This window comes from Linepithema humile, chromosome 2 (genome assembly GCF_040581485.1).
Source record: "Linepithema humile isolate Giens D197 chromosome 2, Lhum_UNIL_v1.0, whole genome shotgun sequence".
Classification (NCBI taxonomy): domain Eukaryota; kingdom Metazoa; phylum Arthropoda; class Insecta; order Hymenoptera; family Formicidae; genus Linepithema; species Linepithema humile.
Window position 1 is genome coordinate 20,430,065 of NC_090129.1, and position 11,316 is coordinate 20,441,380.

The window sequence follows — 11,316 nt, forward strand, 5'->3', positions numbered from 1 at the left end:
AGTTCTCGTATTAACAATTATTTATATTCTCTAAAAAGAGATATGCCATATTTACGATAAATATATTAATTAAGGCAAGTTATCATCTTTTTATATTTATCTTAAAACTTCCAAAATGTGATTAATAATGTTTGTTGTGGTCAAAACTTCAATTTCAGAGAAGATTCGTACAAGTAATTCTCCATAGAAATTGCGTCATGTGTGTAATATTTTGTAACAAAGAAGTGTTGATGTGGCACAAATTGTCAATAATTAATAATCAATAATTAATAATCAATAATTAATAATCGATAATTGCTAAATACAAAGTAGAGTGATTGTAACATCATAAGTAAACTGTTTAATTGAGTCAATGTAAAGCATGAGCGATATGTCAGTATATATATCGATATTGATATTGAGCGACACAACAGTTAATTATATTTAAAATATCATCTACCGCTTTAACACGTTCTGACCCGGCGATACGTAAATATGCATCGCGTGTGTAAAACACTGATATACATATCAGTGCGATACGGGGACCTAACGACCCAAGGAATTCAAGAACTAAAGAATCTAAACCCTATTTTGTACATGAATTTTGTACATTTAATCCATATGTTTATTTCAGTTCTCCACTTCGTGTGTAATCGTAGCTTATAAATACATAAAATTATCGCGTATCTCTATTTAACCACAGACTTGCTGACAAATTTTAAGTTAATTTCTTTAGATTTCAATAAAAAAAATTATCATCTGTGATAACCCTAAAATTATAATACTGATTAAAAATCTATTAATTTATCGCCAAGAAATAAAATTATAAGAAAAATAACGATTTAAATGTTTTGACGATAAAAATAAAATTTATTTTTACGGAGATAAATATGTTTAAAATTAATGAAAAATAGTAAAATCTTGTTTGCAAGCTCTCATAATTCTATTAATTAAACTTTCAATTTTCAATGTCTATTGGATGTAATCGTAACTTTCCGATAAAGTCTAAGCCGACATAAGAAAAGAAAACGATTGCATAACAAATTAAAGTGCGGAGAATCAATGGCTGCAAGAAAATGCAGCTGTTTCAAGACGTTATCTGTACCGACATATCGCTTTGCATAAAAAAGGGCTTCCTACTAACATATTCTAATTTTATTAAATAACAAACGATAGTCACCAGAAATATGCGATTGCAAGCCATCAATATTCCCGCACTGCGACACTGTGTTTTTATCGCATTAAACGCTCATTTAAATGCCGAGCCTGCCTACATAACACCGAGTGAATCGTCGTCGTCGTCGTCGTCGTCGTCGCCGCTGTTGCCGACCGTTAACTGTAATGATTTAATTAGCGTACCTTTTCCGTAGAAAGCGGCGTTTCGCCGCCGCGGTCCGATCGCGCCTACCGGCCGCGAGCCGGATCGTGTTTTTCGATCCAATTATCGACATTACGGCGCGATTGAAATTATCTGTTGTTGAATTAATGCGCGCGTCCCGCTTTTCGAAGGAGGCGGCGGAGAGGCGGAGTGAGCTTTAATGAGCGATTAACCCGGCGTTACGCAACGAAATTAATTATCTGCCGATAAATGCCTTCCACGGAGGGTGTATTAATGATCGCGATAAAGCCGCGTGGCAGAAAACACGCGATGGTACAGATTGCAGATTATTTCGGGCCGCTAAACAAACGGGCCCGCCGAATATTAGGCCGTCGCTTCGCGATGCCCATTGGGCTCAAAATGCGGAAGTAGATAAGCGAGACATATTATAATCGGTAAATGAATTGGATATCTTGATATTATTTATTCAGTTTGCACTCGCCTACAAATAACGTCTTTTTATATTTTATAATAGATGTTACCAAGTTTTAATTTATGCATGAATGCCTTTCCTCTAAAGTCACTTTAAATAATCACTCTCTTGTAAAGAAGTTTTGAAAACATTTTCTGGAAAAACATGTGTACAGACGTATATATAATTAGGCCTCTATTAATATAGATTAGCGATGTAGAATCTCTCTCCAAACAAAATTAAAAGTTCTGTGTAAATACAACAATGCTGTCGACTTCGTTACGAAACGCGATATAATTCGACGCCACAGAAAACAGCACGTGTTAATTATACAAACGCGTTCATAATTGTGGAAACGCCAAATCGCTAATTAACTTCTCAGACGCGGAACAAATCATGTAGCACAATAAACGCGAGAATAAACGTAATCTCACTTTAAATAAGAAAGCTGAGGCATCAACGATTCGTTCTGGTGATAATTTTCGTGTTAGGAGAATACACAAAATCGATCACAGGCATTAATATTAAAAGCAAATTTGTTGATGATAGCGCTCGTTAATCTTCTTAATTTTAATTACTTCTCATTCAAGATTAACGCGTAAAAAATCTTGTTTGCCAGCTGCGTTATCAGTGCCGCCAGTTCATGGTTATTGAGTTTCAACATTTCATTCACAGCATTTCGTCCGTTTATATAAAACGAACGAATATATGAGAGTACCTGGCTTTCTATAGTAAACTAATTACCGCTCTTTTACTCGAAATAATTATTACAATCAGCTAAATATTTCTCTGCATTATTTTTTTCGAAGCACTCAATTTGCTAACAATTATAAATTCACTCTTTTATTAATTTTAAATTATTCGTTATTTTTAATTATTATTCTCTTATAAATCGCGATTGCGTCAATCAGCAAGTTAAATATTGTGAACTTGAACTAATGTAACGCTGACCTGGTTTTATTGAATGAATACAATAAAAACGCATACTTAATTATGCAAGTGTTGTACAATGCAAATAATCAGGTCATTGTTTACAAAGTATTAACGTTATTTGACTTTTCTTTTATCTAGTACAGTACAGTACAATAATACGCTAATTGAAAATATTATGTCTATAGAAATTAATAGATATTTACTCAAATATTCTCTTTGCTTGTTAAAAATATTTAATTTAAAATTAAATTTTGTAATTAATAAATTTCATGTAATCAGGAAAGAAATATAATATCACGTTCCATGTGTTTTCCTAGAGAAAGTGATTCTAACGAAACAGGCATACATTAATGTCACCTCGAATCATTGAATTTAATTACGAAATAATGCAAACAACCGGTCTCCGTTTAGAAACTTTCGCCACCATTTTAAAATCGACACCACGCTAGAAGAGAGAAACACGAATCATTTTAATTACCTTAATTTTATGTCTCGAACTTTACTTTCTCCATTCTTAAAACCGCAAATAAAATATGTTTTCCTCTTATAAATAATGCAAATAATTTTGCGTTTACAGGCATTTATATGCCCGCAATAAAAGATGTAGAGTTAATACCCGCGCAATTAAGCCTAATAGAATATTGCGAATGTAATGAATCACGCAGTGACATTATGTGGGATATATATACGCACGTGCTCGTACGCCGGTCGAAAAATCGCAGCGAGAGAAGCGAGAGTAAGCAGCGAAATCATAATGCTAAGTTCACCTAACGTCAACATTAAACGTTGCGGATAATGGTAGACTCATTTATCAGCCGCCGACAGTTTAATCGCCGGTGCTGAATTAACGTTAACTTCAACATGCTATCGAATCGATCTTAACGTTAATTAATATCTCCATGACAGTAAGAGAAAGAAATGGAGAGAGGCATCGGAGCTGAGTTGGTGAAACCTGGCGACGGCGTGCCGGTGTTAGTTAATCCTAAACCGGTTACAAATGCGTTGGTCATCGCGGTATCTTTGACTTACTAATTGGATGGATAAGAGACAAATATATCTCGTGGAGAGCAGACGGTGGGCGTCCGTGTGGAATAATTCACGACGAGCGAGAGAATATGAAAATTATTTAGACTTTAGCTTGTGTTCCTCAAAAGCAATGCAGTCAAAAAATTGCTTACGCCACTTGCTACATAAAATTACCTTTTTTTATAAAGTATCAAACTTATAGCTACTATAAATCAGTTTTATCACCTTATAATAGGATCTGAATTATATTTGATAACTTTATCACCAAATAAACTTTAAAAATATATTTATGTAACATGAGCGATGACAGAGAGAAGATCATTGAATGGCAAGTGCACACTTTACGTCGTATAACTGCCCGAACATCTCGAGGTACAATCTCGGGGCGAGGCACTATTATCGTGAACTTTTACGCGCTTCGATTATCCAGCTTGTCATTAACCCGAAAATGAGGCACTCCGGGAAGCCGTTGCGCCCACCGCGCGACGCTCGCGAGTCTCGCTCTATCGCGCCATTTATATGACATAATGTCACACCGTAATTTCACGTAATTTATTTGACGGTGAGGACATTTGCTAAATTGTCGTTCGTCGCCACTTAAGTGAGCGCAAAGTGGTAGCCCGTGTAGCTGACCGTAGGTGGTCCGTAACATAATACGAAAACACGACTGTGTCGTAAACTTTCTATTATTATTGTTTCCCACAAAGTTCCCTTATCGTTTCTGCAAAATGCTCTCCTTGATTGCTGTATCGAATTTTTCGTACGTTAAAACCCCCTCCTCCTGCCCTCATTTAGATAATCATACTTGCTCGTTAGCGCGGCGTTATCGGATTATATTGGACGTTATATTGCTTTGATAAAGTGACGCCACACTTTCGTTTCTATTGACTAACTTAATTCATATCGTTCTACTGGTGTGACTCTATACGTTAAAAAGCGGTTAAAACGTCAATCAAACGTCAAAATTATTTTTAATTGTTATAAGAACGCGGCTTATATCTAAGCAAAACATAGATTAATGGTTTTTACACATCGCTATTTATCGCACCGTTTAACACTAAATATGTGATTGCGAATAATTAATGAGTAACAAATATGATAGTCACATGCGACAGCGGCGTTTGTGTGCAGTGAGAAACATGTCTTTCACGCGTTTCTGCGTCACTGCGTTTCACCTACGCGCTCCACATCGCCGCGGAGCCACTTTGTGATTTTTCGAAAAGGCAGAAAACGGGGAGTCACTTCATCGGGATTGAATGGCCGACAGTAATAAAACGTCTCCGCTTGAAAAGGTCGCGACTTTATCCAGCATTGTAAGGTCGGAGCTTCTTTCGTAGCACATCCTACACTTGACGGCGATTTCTCGTACACCGAAAATAGAACGATCGTACGGTATGAAGACATTAACACCGCATTTCTTGGCGATATTGTTAGAGAGGAAGAAAGAGATGCGCGGGAAAAAATCTGCTATAGTAGAGCAGTCGACCGAAATGACTTTATATCTATGACATATCTCCAAGTTAATCTCGAGGGAGCATAAGTCGACTGCGTATTCCTTCCAGAATATAGATCGGTATTTGAGTGTACAATTTTTCTATTTTATTCTGCAATTAAAAATTGTTCCGTCAAACTGTATTGCACTTTTCATTTATATAAAATAATAAATCCGCATCTAATTACACCGCATCTAATTATACCGCATAACACGAAAACGGGCATACTAATTTTTATCAAACTTTAACAGAGAGAGAGAGAGAGAGAGAGAGAGAGAGAGAGAGAGAGAGAGAGAGAGAGAGAGAGAGAGAGAGAAAGAAAGAGAGAGAGAGAGAATTATGTATTAATAATCCTTAAAACCTATTTTAGAACGACAAGAAAATTTCCATTGTGCTTTTAATAAAGTACTATATAAAAAAACACCTACAATAAAAATGAACGACTATTGTCACAAGTCTGCTGGTAATTACGTAAAGGGGAAAATACCGGAGCGACGGTCCGATTTGTGATTTCGCGGGGCGCACGCACCGCCAAACAAAAGAACGATGAAATTAAAAGTTTTTTTCAAGAAAAATTTGTAATTACCCAGGCCGCTGGCCTCGGTGCGTTCGCTCGTTTTTCCTCGTTTTTCGTCGATAACGTCTGCCCGGCCATCGCCGAGCCATTTTGCCCGTGCGCTTTGCCAGCCCTTACCGGAGGTGGTTAAAGGCGGTCGCTCGTGCAGGATGCTTATATCTGATTGTCCCCCGGGGCTGCTGTAATTAAACTCAAACCAAAATTGCCGGACTAGCCCAGCAAAAGTTCTGTCCGCCGACTTTCCTCAGACGCGCAGCCGCTTCTAATGACTACATGTAACGGTTATATGTACTTTTTCGCGCAACGCGACAAAACTCCGTCTTTTTTTGTGTTAACCCTTTTATTCTTAAATTACTTTCAAATTATATCAAAAGAAAATTTGTCTTAACTATTGTATTATAACAATATAACATTTTGTTTTATAAGTTCTTCGTTCTTTGCAATTGCATTCAACTGAGAAATCCAATTGCAGTTAATACATTGCAATTAATAGATTGAACACAAATTAATCTTATTATTTAGAGTAGTTTAAGCAATTTATCTAATTGTACTTTTGTCGAGTAAAAGACTTAAAATTAACTATAATTTCCTTGTCAAAATATTTTAGTCTAAAATGTTAAAATTGATTTTTAACTCGTTAAGAAATTTAACTAAGCAAAAAAAATCCTAATATTAGATTGAAAATGTGGAATACAAATTTTCTCAGTATTATTTATCAAGAAAAAAGTACTTGTGTTGATATACAAGTAGTCGAAAGTAAAGAAATCAGAGTAAGGTGCGCGCGATTACAAGCACAGCGTGCTAACCCTTAAGAAAAACTCATCAAAACTTCTCGCGTTTATTCCTCCTATTTAACTGCCTTTTGTTCCTGCGACCACGATGCGCGGAAAGTTATAAAGAGGAAAACCCGAGGGTAGCGCAGGGGTGAATCCAGCATGGCCATCGTAGGGCAAACGCGGACAAAACTATTTCCGCGCACCGTCGTTCTACAATAATTAACGCCATTATAGCATTTAATTGCCGCGAGTGCCAAGACCACCCTTCGTTCCTACCGCCATCTTGTTTTTCGTTCTCCCTGCTTTTCCACCCCTGTTTCGCATCCCACGCGGCTCGACGTTGCAAGCGCAAAATGGTGGTTAATCCCGTCGGGCGTGCGCTTAAATTCCGATTCTATCTAAGTCCCGGCAAACTCGATCTACCCCGTCGGTTTGTTGGGTAAAGACAAAAGTGTTTCTAAAGTGCTTCATATACACAAAATGCTAATTACGATTTTTAAATGTGTGCTCGTGAAAACTTGTCACTTTTTTGATTAATTATTTTATGCAACATTGCTGTGTTAAATGAGAGAAATTGAAACTCTTATATTTTCTTTCTTACTAATTTTAGATAAACCGCAATTTATAAATGTCTTAATTGTCAAACATTTTTTTATTCTTTACGAAACATCTACTTCAAGTTTCAAAAACAACTTCCCTATTATAATTAGATAGATTGTAGAAGCTATAATTCAAACAGATAACGCGAAATAAGCAAATCTCGGAGGCAGACCATAATGGTGCAGTAAAGATAACATCCGTGATTCTAGAAACATTTTTATATTTTATCATTCAATTACTGTTCTAGCAAGATTTATTGTAGATGAATTAATTCTTTTCTCTATGCGATACTTTCACTGCTATTAAAACAATTTTTCGCGAACAAAACTTGGACTTGAATCGTTTATATTAAAGATAATCTAAATAACAAATTTTAAAACACATAATTAATTGCATTATATCTCAAATTTAGTATTAAATATTGATTTAAATCGTAAAGTTTACGATAAGATATACATATCTTGCATACGACTCCGTTCAGCACGTGCAGTTTCATAACTCGATACATAAGCACGAATGAAGTTGTCTTAGTCGTGATCGTTTTCTTGCAGCGCATTTATCGGCAAGAGACAATGCAACGCATAAATATTTCACTGCTTCTCATATGTTAGGTAGTGCCGTGCACGAGAGCATACATAAAGCATAGTCGATGACGGCAAAGAGGCGCAGGACCGAACGGAGATACATATCGCTTTATAGAAAATCAAGAAATAAATTTCACTTTGCAAAAAAACTTTGCAATTTTAAAAAAAAAATTTGCTTCGGTTTTCGAGTTTATCATTTCCACATCAAGCACATCAACATTTTATAATCTTTATCTAAGTTTCGAACAAAAGTTTCGAGGCAAAAGATTTTGCCCCCCGCAAACATAATCTCATATCAACTTCTTCTGGATCAATGACATTTCCCGTCGTGGAATCGAATCTGTTAGGCTGGAAGAGATCGATCGTCCCTCGCGTCATTTGTCATCGTATCCCGTCGCAACCTCGACCGGCGGGAGGGAACCGCGGGCGCGGGGATATGGCACGTGCTCCGACGGCGTTAAAACGATGTATCGGTGGGCGATCTAAAATCATTGGACAATAACGAGCTAACTGGATAACTAGCGGGGCTCTCCTTATCTGCACGCGCGATAAGCGCCGCGCGAGAGAACCCTCCCCGACCTTCGTCATATTACATTAGCGCCCATAGAATAATATATCCAGGGAGCCGTACCCTCGTAAACGGGCTCGCTTACCCCTCAAGCTATACGACTATATTCACATGGTAATGCGAGACCCAGGCGCGATATCTCGCGCGACGAGGGTGAAGTGTTATTAACAATTTGGGGTATCGAGAAAATCGCCCGACGGAGCGGAGCGTCGGCCCGGCGTAGGTGAGACGCTGATTTCGGCTGGGGAACGACCGCTTTCATCCCCCCCGTAAACGACCGTCGAGATTTCAACGAGCGATACGGCTAGACGGCCCGATTTCTTTAGTACGAAGATTCTGTATACATAATGACGCGAGCAATCACGCGCTCATTACCGTTGCGGATAATCATTATAAACGCGATGTTCTAAGTATTCTTGTAGTTTTTCGAGAATCGTCTAAAAAGAAGTTAATAAATTGCCACAAATTGTAGAAAGTAGCATTGTGAAACAATATCATAACTGATATTTTATTTTGCAATAGGAGAGACTGTACAATAAAATATAAATAAAATACAAGCTTCCAAATACGACGACTAGTCGGAGTAGTAAAACGTAGTTTCAAGGTGGCCCAATATGGTTCCACCGTCCCGTTGGACCATAAGGCCGGTGGGAGACGTCAAGTTAAGGAGCGTATAAACCGACCATTAGTATCGCTTGGCCACTGTCCATTGTTTCGTTGTTTGCTGAAACAATTGACGAGTACCAGCCGGTGTTCGGTCGTCTCGTTAGCGCTGTGCCTCCGAGGAGCACAGAGGACAGCATTGTCCGTTGCTCTCCACTCACCGGAGTGGTTAGCGTTCGTGGAAAAATTCTAACGAGCTCTCTCTCTCTCTCTCTCTCTCCTTCTCTCTTTCCTCTCACTACCGCGTTCACCAGTCTCTTTCTCTTTCCGCCGCTGGTATCTTCGAATCGCGCATTTAACACCTCGCATCGTCGAGCGACGTCCTTTCGACTTGCGTGTACGCTCGCACGGTTATACGAGAATAATTCCAGCGTGATTAATTCGCTCGATTAAACGCTAACACGATGCCAATTTACATGCAATAGGATATGCGTCTACACATACAGAGGTACCGCATTTGCGCGTTACTGTTGCTTTAACTTTCACGATCCGAGAATGATTGCGAACTCGGTCGTGTCGTAACGTGCTTAATCCTTATGGCATTTAATTATCATATTAATTTACGTTGATTTAGTAATTTTAATATATTAATGACGATTTTAATTATGCAAAAAGGTCCGATAATGACGCTTTTAACGCGTGGGACACTTTCTCGCATTCTACTTGTGCTTTATGCATCGCGTTTTTGCCATCTCACTAAATGGCACCCGCACATTTAACACCTCCGCGATGAATCTCTTGACGACGTAACGTAGTCGCAGCGCAGCAATTACGTCGGTTCTCGAGTTTCGTCTTTTGAAAAGCTCGACGCCGGGCCGCCTTTGATGGCCGTTGCTGACTCCGGCCGACGGAAGGTGAGAATTAACGACGACCGCTAAAGGCGATACCGTTTCCGTCGTGCCTCGCTGCGGAGGAACAGCAAGCGCGATTCATCGACCGCTGAGAGTCTTGTGAGAACGAACAAAACATTTGTCGGATTCTTGAGAAGCGAGCTGAGCGAAGTTTCGCTCACAAGGAAGACTGCGTCGATGGTTATTGGTTATTGTAACCTATAAATCTACTTATGTTAAATCTACTTATGTAAATAAAATTAAGGTTACATCTTCCTTTCTGTTTCAGTTTCTCTACGTTCGTTAAAGCCTTGACCGTGAAAATGTTAAATGTTTGAATCTAAATTTTTAAAGACAATGAAACTCTACTCCAATTGAATTTTTCATTTGCATGTAACAGTATAAATAAATTTGATTTTCTTTCTCTTCCTCTTTCTTATAGTAAATCACAAACCACGATAAATATTCGATTAATATTTCGCGTCATCGATCTCATAGCATTCTACTCAATACCGGCAATTACGTATTCAGTGCTTTACTCGATTATCTCTCGCTACTTTAATTACCGGAGGAAATTACGATGCAGCTCATTTATTTGCTATTCATTCCACACAAATTTCAGGCAAAATTGTTAAAAAAGATTAACATAATATACAAGTAGCTTTTCAAATGTCAAAATTAAAAATGACTTCTCTATCAATTATTTATATGTGCTCTATCAATTATGTTATAATTTCTTTGTCAATTATGTATGTGTTTAATCATGTGTAATTTTTATAATCCTAATGTCACGCACGTTATTTTCCAATATTTACAACGACTGCCTTTCATCCTTTTCCCTCCCAGTTTGCCTATTCCAAATTGGCCTCTACCACCAAACATTTCCCGTCTAAGTATCGGAAAACGTCACTGTTAACCAATGGCCGAGGAGGGAAGAGCAAACGGGAACGCGAACGTCCGGAGAGGCACACAGGGGTTGGCGAGGGATCGAAAAGCAGGGAAAGGGCGAGGTTAGAAATAGGAGCTAACCGAGCGTGAGAGATTAACCCCTCTAACAGCGGCCGCCCAGTATATCAAGGCCCCGTGATAAAACGCCGCCGGCTTCTGGCTGCGTGTTGCCACCCCTAACAGTCTCTATTGACTACCAGAATCCAATATATTCTACTCCAACGGCGGAGAAAACCGACTAGGAGGCGCCGGAATTTCATACATCTTCTTTTGGCGATCCATCGTTTGGGGTGAGACCAACCCCCGGGCCGAGCCCCTCCGCACCGCGCCTACCTACCGATACACCCCCCCCCACCTCCCCCTCTCACTCACCGCGGCAACTATCGAGGTTCTCACGGATACTACGATAACGGCGCGATCGTTCCGGGATTGAACTCGTTCACCCTCGAATCGAAAACCCAGCACACGATCGCCGCTGTATCGACACTTGCATTTATTTCGCTGCTGGCGGGCGGTGGAAGGGCGGCGAGGGTGAGCGACAATGAGACA